The following is a 17682-nucleotide window of genomic DNA, read 5'->3' as shown; positions in this document are numbered from 1 at the left end:
CGCTGCTGACACTATTCTAACCAGTGTACTAATATTGTCTGCTTCATTTATTTTTTATTTTTTATTTTTTTCACTTCACAGCGTGACCTAGGTTTCTGTTGTGTGAATGGTGTTGGGATGTGGGCGTGGGTAGATGCCAGGGTCTGATTAGCGCCAGAAGGGACAGCCGACGTTGAGTGGGGGCGCTAAGTCGAATTTTAGGGTGCCAACCTCCACTGTCAGGAAGGAAATCAGTATAGTAGGAGTCCTGACAGGGATTTAGCCAGGAATAATTGTTTATATTAATAGAGTTCCTGTAACACTCCGGCTGGAGCATCGGCCCACCCAGACCTATAGTTTTGTGGTGTTGGTAGTTCCATTTATTTAATTATCTATTTAGGTATTTTATGATGAAACATTAAAGTTATATTTTTGGGGGCGTTTTTTTCTCTTTTGGTTTACGTGTATGATATACCACTATACTATTTATTTTTTATTTTTTTCTGTAAATCTAGAAGAGCAGGGGCCCTAGGACTGAGCCTTGTGGGACTCCGACAGATAGGGGGAGAGGTGAGGAGGTGATGTGTGAGTGGGAGACGCTGAATGTCCTGTCTGTTAGGTATGATGAGATCCAGGATAGGGCCAAGTCTGTGATGCCAAGGGATGAGAGGGTCTGTAATAATAGGGAATAGCCCACTGTGTCAAAGGCAGCCGACAGGTCCAGGAGGAGCAGGACAGAGTAGTGTCGCTTGCTCTTGGCAGTTAAGAGGTCATTGGTGACCTTAGTTAGGGCAGTTTCAGTGGAGTGGTGTGACTGGAAGCCAGATTGTAAGCGGTCGAAGAGGGAGCAAGAAGAGAGATGGGAGGACAGTTCAAGGTAGATGTGTTGTTCCAGTAGTTTGGAGGCATAGGGGAGAAGTGATATAGGGCGATAGCTAGATACAAAGGATGGGTCAAGAGAGGGCTTTTTGAGGATAGGTGTGATAGAGGCATGTTTAAAGCTTGAGGGGAAAACACCAGTTGTTAGTGATAGGTTGAAGAGATGGGTTAGGGTTGGGATGAAGACTGTGGTGAGGTTTCGCATGAAGTGGGATGGGATCGGGTCAAGTGCACAGGTGGTGAGATGTGATCTTGAGAGTAGAGTGGAGAGTCGATCTTCTGTAATGGTGGAGAAGTTGCTTTTGGAGGTGGAGGGCTGGGAAGTCGGGAGGAAGGGCTCTGGGGGTTGTTGACCAAAACTGTCTCTGATGTTATCAATCTTCTGCTTGACAAATGAGGCAAAGTCTTCAGCTGAGATGAGTGGGGATGGAGGAGGTGCTGGGGGATGGAGGAGAGAATTTAAGGTGCTGAATAACTGTTTAGGGTTGTGAGACAGGAAGGATATGTGAGATGAGAAGTAGGTTTGTTTAGCTGTGGCGAGTGTGGTCTTGAAAGTAGTGAGGGACTGTTTGAATGCGATGAAGTGCTCGTTGGAGTGGGATCTTTTCCATCTGCGCTCAGCAGCCCAGTTCTTTGGTGAGGCTGGTGTGCCAGGGCTGTCTGTTGATTTTGCGAGCTTTGGTATGTGTAAGTGGGGCAGCAGATTCCAAAGCTACAGCTATTGTGGTGTTATATAGAGCGGCAGCGTCATCCGCATTTTGTAAGGAACTTATATCTGTGAGAGGGAGGAGGGATTCAGAGAATGAGTGTAGGTCAAGGTGTTTAAGATTTCTGCGAGGGTGTGAAAGTTTGTGGGGTGAGGATTGTAGACATGAAGTGAAGAGGGAAGAGAATGTGAGAAGGTTGTGGTCAGAGAGAGGAAGAGGTGAGTTAGAGAGTTTAGATACAGAGCAGAGGCGGGTGAAGATGAGGTCCAGTGTGTGGCCATCTTTGTGAGTGGCTGCAGCAGACCATTGAGTGAGGCCGAAGGAGGAAGTGAGAGATAGAAGTTTAGTGGCAGCTGAGAGGGAAGTGTCAATGGGGATGTTGAAGTCGCCCATAATGATAGTAGGGATGTCCGCGGAAAGGAAATGAAGTAGCCAGGTGGTGAAGTGGTCAAAGAAGATGGTGGCTGGCCCTGGGGGGCAGTAGATGACAGCCAGTTGGAGGTTGGAGGGGGAGTAGATGCGCACAAAGGAAGTGCACCTCAAAGGAAGGGAGGATAACAGAGGGTGGCAGTGGGATTGGGGTGAAGGAGCAGGTATCTGACATGAGAAAACCAACTCCTCCACCATGTTTGCTGCTGGAGCGGGGGGGGGGGGGTGAGAAAGGTGGATGCCACCATACGAAAGTGCTGCAGGAGAGGCTGTGTCAGAAGGGGTGAGCCAGGTTTCGGTGATGGCGAGGAAGGAAAGTTTGGCAGTAACAAAAAGATCATGGATGTAGGAAAGCTTGTTGCAGACAGAGCGAGCGTTCCACAGAGCTCCTGTTAGTGGGACTGGGGAAGCGGGGGCTGGGTGAATGGGTATAAGGTTAGAGAGGTTACGGAAGGTTGTGATAGAGCGTGGATGGGAGGTAGAAATGACTGTGGGAATGTGGTGAGGAGGACCAGGATTTGGAGAGATATCACCAGCAGTGAGAAGGAGCAGATAAAGTGTTAGCAGGTGGGAGCAGGACAGGGCATGAGGGGGCTGTCTGTGTTTGTAGACAGAGGATTGTATGTTAAGGAACAGTTTTGACGAGGAGGTGAGGTGGATGGGGAGGATTGAAGAAGAGATGAACAGTTCCTTACTGTAGGGATCAGGGGAGTTAGCAGAAAGTGAAGGATTATAAGGGTAAAAGTGAAAACAAATAGAAACATTGTTTACAGTGACTGGCCAGTTACCTTCAGTTCCCTTCTGGTTCAATTCTGGTTTTAATTCTAAAATTAATCTTCACACTTCAAATTTTGTGTGAATGCAGATTGCACATTTTCTGTTAGTACAATAAACCTCATTTCAAGGCAGAAACATTACTGTGTCCAACAATTATTAGATATATGAAACTGAAATAGCTGTTGCAAAAAAAAAACAATTTTTATAAAACATTAAGCTTAAGATTAATAGGGGTGCCCAAACTTTTTCATATAACTGTATACCCTCCATCACTTTACCAGTGACTTTGTCACAATATGTAAATATTGGCATATTTAGCCACCACACAAGCCCCTGAGGAAGCTGTTGTGTGGGTCAGTGCAAATACATTGATACTATATTTATGCAGCTTTGTTATGTTTGGTTGCTATCATACACTAAAAGACACTTTTTTTGGGCAAAACAAATTATTTGGATCACCATATTTTGGGAGTTATAATTTTTCTACAGTTCAGTCACTTTTACACAATAAAAACTATTTTATTATGTACTGTCTTTTGAAAACAAATCATGTGCACTCAAGTGTCAATGGAATTCACCATTATTTATTGTACAAAAAAGCTAACCCTGCTAGGTTTTGGCATACCATGCAATATTTTTTCAACTGCAAAATTTATAGGATTTTGTGCATTAATTTTTTTTTATACAAATCCCCTACTTTTTAATTTTGAATTAAGTTAATTTTTTGTGACTGCATCTTGGGTGAATTTTCAAGGTAGCATTCTGATTAGTATTTCGAGAAAGGGCAAAATTGTTGAAAATTATCAAAGCAAAATTCTTTGAATTCTTTAAGTTAAATTAAATATAAAAATGTTTTCCAACATTATCCAGAAATTTTTGAGGCAATTGCCATATTACCAAGAATCGAATTTCACCTGTCAGAAGTGTAGACTAGTGGCCCTTTTAGAAGAAAAGGTGCGGAGTCTGGAAGAAAGAATAGCAACTTTGAGACTCATCAAAGAGAATGAAGACTTCCTAGACATAACAGAAGCATCTCTACTGGTCACAGAAGGTGAAAAAAGTGTCAGAGAACCTCCAAAAGCAGATGAGTGGAAGCATGTGACCAAAAGAAGCAAGAAGACCATGGAGAAATCACCAACCACACAACTGAAGAACCGATATCAAATCTTTGTAGAGGTTGAAGATGGCACACCTAAGGATGAAGCAATACCAGCAAGCAAAAAAGAAAAGGGCACACAGCAACAAGTGACAGCAAAAAGTACAGCCAAGAAGCAACGAAGAGTGGTGGTGGTGGGAGACTCACTACTGAGAGGCACAGAAGCAGCCATCTGCAGACCGGACATAACTGCAAGAGAAGTATGCTGCCTTCCAGGTGCGATGATCAAGGATGTGACCGATAGGATACCAAAGCTCTTCAGCTCCAAGGACGTCCACCCATTTCTTCTGATACATGTTGGCACCAATGACACGGCAAGGAATGACCTACCGACAATCTGCAAGGACTTTGAAGAGTTGGGGAAGAAAGTAAAGGAACTGGATGCACAGGTAGTTTTTTCTTCTATCCTTCCAGTAGACGGGCATGGCACCAGGAGATGGAACAGGATCCTTCATGCGAACAACTGGCTAAGACGATGGTGCAGACAACAAGGATTCGGATTCCTGGACCACGGTGTGAATTACTTGTACGATGGACTCCTCGCCAGAGATGGACTACACCTCAACAAACCTGGGAAACACACATTCGCCAGAAGACTCGCTACACTCATCAGGAGGGCATTAAACTAGAAGAAGAGGGGACGGGAAGAAAAACATTAGACTCGAACAAAGAAGACCCAGGAAAACATACTCAGAAGGGAGGTAAGAACATTTCTAAAACAATCCACAGCGAGGAGATTGGAACAAAACAAAATCCTCTAAACTGCATGCTCGCAAACGCCAGAAGCCTGACAAACAAGATGGAAGAACTAGAAGCAGAAATATCTACAGGTAACTTTGACATAGTGGGAATAACCGAGACATGGTTAGATGAAAGCTATGACTGGGCAGTTAACTTACAGGGTTACAGTCTGTTTAGAAAGGATCGTAAAAATCGGAGAAGAGGAGGGGTCTCTATGTAAAGTCTTGTCTAAAGTCCACTTTAAGGGAGGATATTAGCGAAGGGAATGAGGATGTCGAGTCCATATGGGTCGAAATTCATGGAGGGAAAAATGGTAACAAAATTCTCATTGGGGTCTGTTACAAACCCCCAAATATAACAGAAACCATGGAAAGTCTACTTCTAAAGCAGATAGATGAAGCTGCAACCCATAATGAGGTCCTGGTTATGGGGGACTTTAACTACCCGGATATTAACTGGGAAACAGAAACCTGTGAAACCCATAAATGCAACAGGTTTCTGCTAATAACCAAGAAAAATTATCTTTCACAATTGGTGCAGAATCCAACCAGAGGAGCAGCACTTTTAGACCTAATACTATCTAATAGACCTGACAGAATAACAAATCTGCAGGTGGTCGGGCATCTAGGAAATAGCGACCACAATATTGTACAGTTTCACCTGTCTTTCACTAGGGGGACTTGTCAGGGAGTCACAAAAACACTGAACTTTAGGAAGGCAAAGTTTGACCAGCTTAGAGATGCCTTAATCTGGTAGACTGGGACAATATCCTCAGAAATAAAAATACAGATAATAAATGGAAAATGTTTAAGAACATCCTAAATAGGCACTGTAAGCGGTTTATACCTTGTGGGAATAAAAGGACTAGAAATAGGAAAAACCCAATGTGGCTAAACAAAGAAGTAAGACGGGCAATTAACAGTAAAAAGAAAGCATTTGCACTACTAAAGCAGGATGGCACCATTGAAACTCTAAAAAACTATGGGGAGAAAAATACTTTATCTAAAAAACTAATTAAAGCTTCCAAAAAGGAAACAGAGAAGCACATTGCTAAGGAGAGTAAAACTAATCCCAAACTGTTCTTCACCTATATCAATAGTAAAAGAATAAAAACTGAAAATGTAGGCCCCTTAAAAAATAGTGAGGAAAGAATGGTTGTAGATGATGAGGAAAAAGCTAACATATTAAACACCTTCTTCTCCACGGTATTCACGGTGGAAAATGAAATGCTAGATGAAATCCCAAGAAACAATGAAAACCCTATATTAAGGGTCACCAATCTAACCCAAGAAGAGGTGCGAAACCGGTTAAATAAGATTAAAATAGATAAATCTCCGGGTCCTGATGGCATACACCCACGAGTACTAAGAGAACTAAGTAATGTAATAGATAAACCATTATTTCTTATTTTTAGGGACTCTATAGTGACGGGGTCTGTTCCGCAGAATAACTGTTTAACTCCATATCAGCATGGGTTTATGAGAAATCGCTCCTGTCAAACCAATCTAATCAGTTTTTATGAAGAGGTAAGCTATAGGCTGGACCACGGTGAGTCATTGGACGTGGTATATCTCGATTTTTCCAAAGCGTTTGATACCGTGCCGCACAAGAGGTTGGTACACAAAATGAGAATGCTTGGTCTGGGGGAAAATGTGTGTAAATGGGTTAGTAACTGGCTTAGTGATAAAAAGCAGAGGGTGGTTATGAATGGTATAGTCTCTAACTGGGTCGCTGTGACCAGTGGGGTACCGCAGGTTGTCAGTATTGGGACCTGTTCTCTTCAACATATTCATTAATGATCTGGTAGAAGGTTTACACAGTAAAATATCGATATTTGCAGATGATTCAAAACTATGTAAAGCAGTTAATACAAGAGAATATAGTATTCTGCTACAGATGGATCTGGATAAGTTGGAAACTTGGGCTGAAAGGTGGCAGATGAGGTTTAACAATGATAAATGTAAGGTCATACACGTGGGAAGAAGGAATCAATATCACCATTACACACTGAACGGGAAACCACTGGGTAAATCTGACAGGGAGAAGGACTTGGGGATCCTACTTAATGATAAACTTACCTGGAGCAGCCAGTGCCAGGCAGCAGCTGCCAAGGCAAACAGGATCATGGGGTGCATTAAAAGAGGTCTGGATACACATGATGAGAGCATTATACTGCCTCTGTACAAATCCCTAGTTAGACCGCACATGGAGTACTGTGTCCAGTTTTGGGCACCGGTGCTCAGGAAGGATATAATGGAACTAGAGAGAGTACAAAGGAGGGCAACAAAATTAATAAAGGGGATGGGAGAACTACAATACCCAGATAGATTAGCGAAATTAGGATTATTTAGTCTAGAAAAAAGACGACTGAGGGGCGATCTAATAACGATGTATAAGTATATAAGGGGACAATACAAATATCTCGCTGAGGATCTGTTTATACCAAGGAAGGTGACGGGCACAAGGGGGCATTCTTTGCGTCTGGAGGAGAGAAGGTTTTTCCACCAACATAGAAGAGGATTCTTTACTGTTAGGGCAGTGAGAATCTGGAATTGCTTGCCTGAGGAGGTGGTGATGGCGAACTCAGTCGAGGGGTTCAAGAGAGGCCTGGATGTCTTCCTGGAGCAGAACAATATTGTATCATACAATTATTAGGTTCTGTAGAAGGACGTAGATCTGGGGATTTATTATGATGGAATATAGGCTGAACTGGATGGACAACTGTCTTTTTTCGGCCTTACTAACTATGTTACTATGTTACTATGTTACTGTGTTACCAGGAAAATCAGTATTACCAAATTGATCAAATGTTGCTCAGTGGACAGTTGATGATTAGAGATGAGTGAATATTTCAATGTTTGGTTCAGTTTGCAATAGCTGAATTTGCAATATTCACCGATTTATTTGTAATAATAATAATAATAATAATAATTTTATTTATATAGCGCCAACATATTCCGCAGAGCTTTCCAAATTATAGAGGGGACTTGTACAGACAATAAACATTACAGCATACAATAGACATCACAGCATAGCAGAAATCACAGTTCAAAATAGATACCAAGAGGAGTGAGGGCCCTGCTCACAAGCTTACAAACTATGAGGAAAAGGGGAGACACGAGAGGTGGATGGTAACAATTGCTTTAGTTAAGTTTGGAAATCTGAGGAAGCAGATACTTGTTTTTGACAGTGACTTTATTTAACCTTTGGAAATTGATCCCGGGTCACAACAATCAAACCTTTTACTGAACAGAGAAGAATCCAGCTCAAGCAGGATCCAAATGGGGGCAGATAAATCCCCTTTCTGTTTCCTTTAATATATACAGACAATAATGCATACACCCTGCCTCGAGGAGGAACAATTGGGAAGTCATATAACCTGTGTGGAGGCAAAGTCATAAAAAGGACATAAAAAGAACATGAATAAAATTTAGGCAATTGAGCCAAATCTTGCACCTTACGCTGAGTCATGAGTGGACAAATAACTTGCATCCAACGAAGTTGCATGGTCCTAGTAATTTTGCCAAGGTTCCAGTTTACGAATATAGTCCATAAGGACAGAGACACAGCGATGTTGGAGCAGAGTTGAATTAGAGATTTTAACCCCTTCATGACCCAGCCTATTTTGACCTTAAAGACCTTGCCAATTATTGCAATTCTGACCAGTGTCCCTTTATGAGGTAATAACTCAGGAATGCTTCAACGGATCCTAGCGGTTCTGAGATTGTTTTTTCGTGAGATATTGGGCTTCATGTTAGTGGTAAATTTAGGTCAATAAATTCTGCATTTATTTGTGATAAAAATGGAAATTTGGCGAAAATTTTGAAAATTTCGCAATTTTCACATTTTGAATTTTTATTCTGTTAAACCAGAGAGTTATGTGACACAAAATAGTTAATAAATAACATTTCACACATGTTTACTTTACATCAGCACAATTTTGGAAACAAAATTTTTTTTTGCTAGGAAGTTATAAGGGTTAAAATTTGACCAGCGATTTCTCATTTTTACAACGAAATTTACAAAACCATTTTTTTTAGGGACCACCTCACATTTGAAGTCAGTTTGAGGGGTCTATATGGCTGAAAATACCCAAAAGTGACACCATTCTAAAAACTGCACCCCTCAAGGTACTCAAAACCACATTCAAGAAGTTTATTAACCCTTCAGGTGCTTCACAGCAGCAGAAGCAACATGGAAGGAAAAAATGAACATTTAACTTTTTAGTCACAAAAATTATCTTTTAGCAACAATTTTTTTATTTTCCCAATGGTAAAAGGAGAAACTGAACCACGAAAGTTGTTGTCCAATTTGTCCTGAGTACGCTGATACCTCATATGTGGGGGTAAACCACTGTTTGGGCGCACGGCAGGGCTTGGAAGGGAAGGAGCGCCACTTGACTTTTTGAATCAAAAATTGGCTCCACTCTTTAGCGGACACCATGTCACGTTTGGAGAGCCCCCGTGTGCCTAAAAATTGGAGCTCCCCCACAAGTGACCCCATTTTGGAAACTAGACGCCCCAAGGAACTTATCTAGATGCATAGTGAGCACTTTGAACCCCCAGGTGCTTCACAAATTGATCCGTAAAAATGAAAAAGTACTTTTTTTTCACAAAAAAATTCTTTTAGCCTCAATTTTTTCATTTTCACATGGGCAACAGGATAAAGTGGATCCTAAAATTTGTTGGGCAATTTCTCCTGAGTACACTGATATCTTATATGTGGGGGTAAACCACTGTTTGGGCACATGGTAAGCCTCGGAAGGGAAGGAGCGCCATTTGACTTTTTGAATGAAAAATTATCTCCATCGTTAGCGGACACCATGTTGCGTTTGGAGAGCCCCTGTGTGCCTAAACATTGGAGCTCCCCCACAAGTGAGCCCATTTTGGAAACTAGACCCCCCAAGGAACTTATCTAGATGCATATTGAGCATTTTAAACCCCCAGGTGCTTCACAGAAGTTTATAACGCAGAGCCATGAAAATAAAAAATAATTTTTCTTTCCTCAAAAATGATTTTTTAGCCTGGAATTTCCTATTTTGCCAAGGGTAATAGGAGAAACTGGACCATAAGTGTTGTTGTCCAGTTTGTCCTGAGTACGCTGATACCCCATATGTGGGGGTAAACCACTGTTTGGGCGCACGGCAGGGCTCGGAAGGGAAGGCATGCCATTTGGCTTTTTAAATGGAAAATTAGCTCCAATCATTAGCGGACACCATGTCACGTTTGGAGAGCCCCTGTGTGCCTAAACATTGGAGATCCCCCAGAAATGACCCCATTTTGGAAACTAGTCCACCAAAGGAACTAATCTAGATGTGCAGTGAGGACTTTGAACCCCCAAGTGCTTCACAGAAGTTTATAACGCAGAGCCATGAAAATAAAAATAAAAAATTATTTTCTCAAAAATGATCTTTTAGCCTGCAATTTTTTATTTTCCCAAGGGTAACAGGAGAAATTTGACCCCAAAAGTTGTTGTCCAATTTCTCCTGAGTACGGTGATACCCCATATGTGGGGGTAAACTACTGTTTGGGCACATGCCGGGGCTCGGAAGTGAGGGAGCACCATTTGACTTTTTGAATACGAGATTGGCTGGAATCAATGGTGGCGCCATGTTGCGTTTGGAGACCCCTGATGTGCCTAAACAGTGGTAACCCCTCAATTCTACCTCCAACACTAACCCCAACACACCCCTAACCCTAATCCCAACTGTAGCCATAACCCTAATCACAACCCTAACCACAACACACCCCTAACCCTAATCCCAACTGTAGCCATAACCCTAATCACACCCCTAACCACAAGCCTAACCCTAAGGCTATGTGCCCACGTTGCGGATTCGTGTGAGATTTTTCAGCATCATTTTTGAAAAATCTGCGGGTAAAAGGCACTGCGTTTTACCTGCGGATTTTCCGCGGATTTCCAGTATTTTTTGTGCGGATTTCACCTGCGGATTCCTATTGAGGAACACGTGTAAAACGCTGCGGAATCCGCACAAAGAATTGACATGCTGCGGAAAATACAACGCAGCGTTTCCGCGCGGTATTTTCCGCACCATGGGCACAGCGGATTTTGTTTCCATATGTTTACATGGAACTGTAAACCTGATGGAACACTGCTGCGGATCTGCAGCCAAATCCGCACCGTGTGCACATAGCCTAATTCTAAAGGGTATGTGCACACGCTGCGGAAAACGCTGCGGATCCGCTACAGTTTCCCATGAGTTTACAGTTCAATGTAAACCTATGGGAAACAAAAATCGCTGTACACATGCTGCGGAAAAACTGCACGTAAACGCAGCGGTTTACATTCCGCAGCATGTCACTTCTTTCTGCGGATTCCGCAGCGGTTTTACAACTGCTGAAATAGAAAATCGCAGTTGTAAAACCGCAGTGAAATGCGCAGAAAAAATGCGGTAAATCCGCCATAAATACGCAGCGGTTTAGCACTGCGGATTTATCAAATCCGCAGCGGAAAAATCTGCAGAGGACCAGAATACGTGTGCACATACCAAAACCCTAACCCTAGCCCTAACCCTACCCCTACCCCTAACCCTAGCCCTAACCCTACCCCTAACCCTACTCCTAACCCTAGCCCTAACCCTAACCCTACCCCTAACCCTACCCCTAACCCTAGCCCTAACCCTACCCCTAACCCTACCCCTAACCCTAACCCTAGCCCTAACCCTAACCCTACCCCTAACCCTATTCTAACATTAGTGGAAAAAAAAAAATCTTTATTTTTTATTGTCCCTACCTATGGGGGGGGGGGGTCATTTATTATTTTTTTTATTTTGATCACTGAGATATAATCTATCTCAGTGATCAAAATGCACTTTGGAACAAATCTGCCGGCCGGCAGATTCGGCGGGCGCACTGCGCATGCGCCCGCCATTTTGGAAGATGGCGGCGCCCGGGGAGAAGACGGACGGACCCCGGCAGGATCGGTAAGTATGATGGGGTGGGGGGAGCACGGGGGGGGGGATCGGAGCATGGGGGGGTGGATCGGAGCGCGGGAGGGGTGGAACGGAGCACGGGGGGGTGGAACGGAGCACGGGGGGTTGGAACGGAGCACGGGGGGGTGGAACAGAGCACGGGGGGTGGATCGGAGTGCAGGGGGGGTGATTGGAGCACGGGGAGGGTGATTGGAGCATGGGGGGAGCGGACAAAAGCACGGGGGGAGCGGAGCACAGGACGGCAGGGAGCCGGAGCAGTGTACCGGCCAGATTGGAGGGCTGGGGGGCGATCGGTGGGGTGGGGGCACATTATTGTTTCCAGCCATGGCCGATGATATTGCAGCATCGGCCATGGCTGGATTGTAATATTTCACCAGTTATAATAGGTAAAATATTACAAATCGCTCTGATCGGCAGTTTCACTTTCAACAGCCAATCAGAGCGATCGTAGCCACGGGGGGGTGAAGCCACCCCCCCTGGGCTAAACTACCACTCCCCCTGTCCCTGCAGATCGGGTGAAATGGGAGTTAACCCTTTCACCCGGCCTGCAGGGACGCGATCTTTCCATGACGCCACATAGGCGTCACAGGTCGGATTGGCACCGACTTTCGTGACGCCTACGTGGCGTCAAAGGTCGGGAAGGGGTTAAAGTAGAACTGATCCAACATGAAAACAGTGTAAAAGGGGTTGTACACTACCCGGACAATGCATTTTTAAGTTAAATTGTCCCCCTTGTAAAATAATAGCATCTTCATCTCAAGATAATAACACTAAGACATTGGAGAAAATTAGGAGGAAGAAAATCTCATTTGATCTTCATCCCATTACATTGGCAAAATATCGCACGAGTCACATTTCCAGGTCTAACCAGGAACCTACTCTTTTTTTCTCATATTCTGCAATAAATTAGAGAAAATTTTGAAAAAAGCTTCCTCTGACATTATTCTTCTTGTCCGGTCACTGACACTGACGTGGGGTCTTCACATTTTGCTCCTTCAGAACTTTCCTGATGATCCTGGGGGACATTTTCCTCCTTCTCTGACCAATCCTGGGAATATAAAGGACTGGGACCTCTCTCCGGGGGATTTCTTGGACTGGATCCATCTGGAGATGTGATGGACCGGTGATCTTCCATCATTGCGTCCTTGTACAGATCCTTGTTTCCTTCTATGTACTCCCACTCCTCCATGGAGAAATAGACGGTGATGTCCTGACACCTAATAGGAACCTCTCCGCTTAGCAGCTCAGTGATCCTATTGGTCATTTCTAGGATCTTCTGCTCATGTATCAGTGAATGAGGTGGAGGCTCGGTGATGTCACTCGGGGTCCTGCTCCACCCTCCTGACACACGGGGGGTCACACACTCCCCAGATGACGTCTTCACTACTGTGTGATCCTCTCCAGTGATCCAGTAGATTATCTCCAGGGTGAGGTCTAATATCCGAGCCGCCATGTGGTCTCTGTCCTGCTCCATCCTCGGGGGATCACTGATGGAGAGGACCATCGTCCGACCGGTCACTGATCAGATGTGACCTCCTACAATATTTGCCAAAACGTAACTGAATGCCATTACAATCACTGGGAGGCAAAAACAAAGGTACGCACAAAATCTTCAAATGGCCCCAAAGGCTACCAAGACACATCAAATGAGGGACAGACACCAGAAAAGTGGCCTCAATTTACCCATAGTACAAATTGTAGCATGGCACTGCAGCAATCAGCCATGCATGAAGTATTGGGGTCTGGGCTAGCATTTACAGCTTTCAATTGAATGTCAAAGTAAGACGAGATGGGTGAGGGATCAGGGTAGGCCTGCTGTGCTGGGAGCCCTGATACCACATGCAACAGCTGAATCTGCTTTCATGCTAAGCCACACTCAGGTAGCACAATGTAAGTTTCATAAACTACTATTGTCAGAAAAATCTAAGTATAGTAACAAGGGTAGTTGACTTAAAGGAAGTACAGTCCAGATGGTCTCAGAGGCCTACTGCTACAGGTAACATGCATGAAGAAGACCCAAGCAGGAGTCTACACATTTACAAACATTAGTGGCAGACAACAAAGTGAAATCAATTGCAATAGATTAGAACTAGTATAGTGGGGACAGACATTTCTTCCACTACAGCCAACCCAGCAGATGGAGACTGTAATGGGCAAGGTGGTGGAACCACTGTGCTGTATCGCTCGCAAAAGCCTGGAGTGGTGTATCTAGGTGGCCTACCAAATCCCAACTTGGATAAGTGGCAGCAGGCAAAAACTGCGACCTAAGGAGGGACAAGGAGGTAGCACCAGGTGCTACTCCAGGGCTGATCTACAGAACGTGGCAGCTGACCCCCTACAGCGGTTAGACTGCTGCGGCCTGAAGTAGGTATGAAGAATGCAGGCAGGTACTGTAGGGACACTGTAACCATGTGTGCAGATGGGACCGTTTGAGGAATAGAAAAGCAGGTGCAGGCTAGACTGGGTGTTAGATAGATGAGCTCTGGCAGGTGCGATCTGAGCCACGTGATGAACAGAAGAGCACAGATAGGTATGAGCAGATGGGCATAGACAGGTACGAGCAGAAGGGTACAGGGTAGAGTAGCAGACGGGCGGAGCTGGGGAACCTGCCAACTATGAAGCATGCAAAGCAAACTAACAACATATCTCAGACACCTCCATTTCGGAGAAGCCATAAATAGAAGGTGTCGCCCAGCTATAGGATGGGAATACCTTAGGCTGATGTGAACGGTCCGTTTAAGAGGGAGGGATCATGCGCTCACCCTAAGCAGAGTACCCAGTCCTACAACTAAACCTTGGGGGAGAACCGACACATAAGGGGCAGGATGAGGAGGTGATGTGTGAGTGGGAGACATTGAATGTCCTGTCTGTTAGGTATGAGGATGGGACCGACTAAGAAAAAGAAAAGCAGGTGCGGGCTAGACCAGGTGTTAGATAGATGAACTCAGGCAGGTGCGATCTGAGCCAGGTGATGAACAGAATAGCACAGACAGGTATGAGCAGACAAGCATAGACAGGTACAAGCAGAAGGGTACAGGTTAGACTAGTAGACGGGTGGACCTGGGGAACCTGCCAACTATGAAGCATGCAAAGCAAACTAACAACATAGCTCAGACACCTCCATATTGGAGGATAAGCCTTAAATAGAAGGTGTCACCCAGCTATAGGATGGGAATACCTTAGGTTTACGTGGACGGTCCCTTTAAAAGGGAGGTATCATGCGCGCGCCCTAAGCATAGTGCCCGGTCCTACAACTAAATCTTGTGGCAGAACCTACACATACGGGCAGGATGAGAAGGTGGTGTGTAAGTGGGAGACACTGAATGTCCTGTCTGATAGGTATGAGGAGATTCAAAAAGGGCCAAGTTGGTAATGGCAAGAGATCAGAAAGTCTATAGTATGAGGGAATGGTCCACTGTGTCAAAGGAAGATGCCAGTCCCAGGAGAAAGAGGAAGACAAACTTGCATCGCTTTCATTTGGCTGTTAGTAGTTGATTGGTGACTTTAGTGAGGATCTTTTCATTGAAATGGTGCAGAAGACAGATTGTAAGTGGTCAAAGAGGGAGCAAGAGGAGTGGTGGGAGGACAGTTAAAAATTGACATGTTGTTCCAGTAGTTTGGAGGTATAGGGGAGAAATGATATGGCGCGATAGCTAGACACAGAGAATGGGTCAAGGGTGGGCTTTTTGAGTATGGGCGTGATTGAGGTATGTTTCAATCAGGAGGGAAGGCATCAGTTGTTAGTGATAGGTTGAAGAGATGAGCTATGCTTGTTATGAAGAATGTGGTAAGGTTTGGAATTAGGTGGGATGTTATTGTGCCGAGTTGACAGGTGATGAGGCAAAGTCTTCAGGTTAGATAAGAGGAGAGGGTGGTTGATGGTAGATGGAAGAAAGAATTGAAAGTACTGAATAGCTGTTTAGGGTTGTGATACTGGTATGATATGAAGGATGAGAAGTTGGTTTGTTTTGTTGCAGTGAGCAAGTGCAACTTCTGTTACATGTGCTCCAGTAGATGGCAAGCACTGCATTAAGTGGCCTCTGCTCCTCTTCCTCCACCTTAACATCACACACAGTACAGTCCTCAGTAATGGCACCTCAATTACCCTTGTTTTCCCCATGTCACAACTTTCCAACCACCCAATTGACTTTTGGGAGCCACAGATGGCTGAGTCTGTAGAACTGTTCACACATTGTGTCCCATGTGCATCAGAAGTGTACTCCAAAGATTCACAGAGTCAAGAGGAGGAAATCTGTCATGATAAGGTGATTCAGTACCACAATGGACATTGAGGTCAGAGCACATACAGTGACCTGACAATAACCCAAAAACATAGAACGAGCTCTGAGACGTGGAAACTCTGCTGACCGCAATCCCTAATCCTCTCCAACACACTAAAGGCAGCCGTGGATTGCGCCTAACGCTCCCTATGCAACTCGGCACAGCCTGAGAAACTAGCTAGCCTGAAGATAGAAAATAAGCCTACCTTGCCTCAGAGAAATACCCCAAAGGAAAAGGCAGCCCCCACATATAATGACTGTGAGTAAAGATGAAAAGACAAACGTAGAGATGAAATAGATTTAGCAAAGTGAGGCCCGACTTTCTAAACAGAGCGAGGATAGAAAGGTAACTTTGCGGTCAACACAAAACCCTACAAAAACCACGCAAAGGGGGCAAAAAGACCCTCCGTACCGAACTAACGGCACGGAGGTACACCCTCTGCGTCCCAGAGCTCCCAGCAAGCAGGAAAAAACAAATAGACAAGCTGGACAGAAAAAAACAGCAAACAAAATAGCAAAGCGGAACTTAGCTATGCAGAGCAGCAGGCCACAGGAACGATCCAGGAGGAAACAGGTCCAATACTAGAACATTGACTGGAGGCCAGGATCAAAGCACAAGGTGGAGTTAAATAGAGCAGCACCTAATGACTTCACCACATCACCTGAGGAAGGAAACTCAGAAGCAGCAGTACCACTTTCCTCCACCAACGGAAGCTCACAGAGAGAATCAGCCAAAGTACCACTTGTAACCACAGGAGGGAGCTCTGCCACAGAATTCACAACAGAAATCTTCTGCACTGATGGCCAAATTTTTTCTCAGTTTGATCTAGGGCCGTATAAAGTTGGGTCCGAGCATAATCCACACCCTCGTGAACAGACGTTAACCCAGTTGGGTGAAGGTGATTCATTCGTGATGAGACTCAGATACCTGAGGTGCTGGTAGACTCTACTGTGCTGTTAGGGCGGGAAGAGAAGACAGGTGACTCTCAGGGTGAGGAGTGGGAGAACAAAGAGGATGCTGATGAGGTAGTAGATCACACTTGGATTAAACACAGAGGCATGCAGCTGAGTAGCTCAGCAGTGGATGAGGAGGAGGACAAGAAGGTTACGCAGACACAGATTTATGCATCTGCAGCACCCCATGGTCCCGGTCGTTGCAGTAATATCATTCTTTCACCAGGGAGAGTGATGTTACGTTTGAAGGCAATAAAGGAGATCACTTTACCAGGTTTCACAAACCATAAAACACACTTCACACTCCAGTCCACCAGGGGGGAGCTATGCTCCTATTTATTAGGGCACTCTTCAAAATTAGGTAAAACTGGTGGTCTGGATAAGTCAGTCAGTCCCTGTCAGGCAGACAGAGGGAAAGGAGGAAAACCTAGCAGTTTCTGACAGAGTGGTCCCTGACAGGGGTGGGATCCTGTCAGAGGCCTAGACAGAAGGCCACGGAGCTGCGCCTGCCCGACTTGCGGCATCCTAAGAAAGAGACACGAACAGCGAATTGTATTGTAGAGGATGAGAAACGAAGTCTTAGCAAAAGGAGAGGAAACCAGAAGGAGTTCTGCCCTATACAGGCTGCCTCCTTCTGAGGCGCAGGATCCGGTAGCCAGACCACCGAAGGAGCAATCATCTCCATACCTTGCTCCAGAGATGGGCAGGACAGATAACTCCACGTTACCTGCCCGACCTATACCCAGGAGGTACAGTGGCAACTTGTGGGGGCTAGGGCATGCTAGAGTCCCTGTAAAAAGCCTCAGGCCACCAGTCATACGGGTTTGT

Source organism: Ranitomeya imitator, chromosome 4, assembly GCF_032444005.1.
Source record: "Ranitomeya imitator isolate aRanImi1 chromosome 4, aRanImi1.pri, whole genome shotgun sequence".
Taxonomy (NCBI): Eukaryota; Metazoa; Chordata; class Amphibia; order Anura; family Dendrobatidae; genus Ranitomeya; species Ranitomeya imitator.
The sequence above is the reverse complement of the archived record's forward strand: the minus strand, read 5'-3'. Positions refer to the sequence as shown.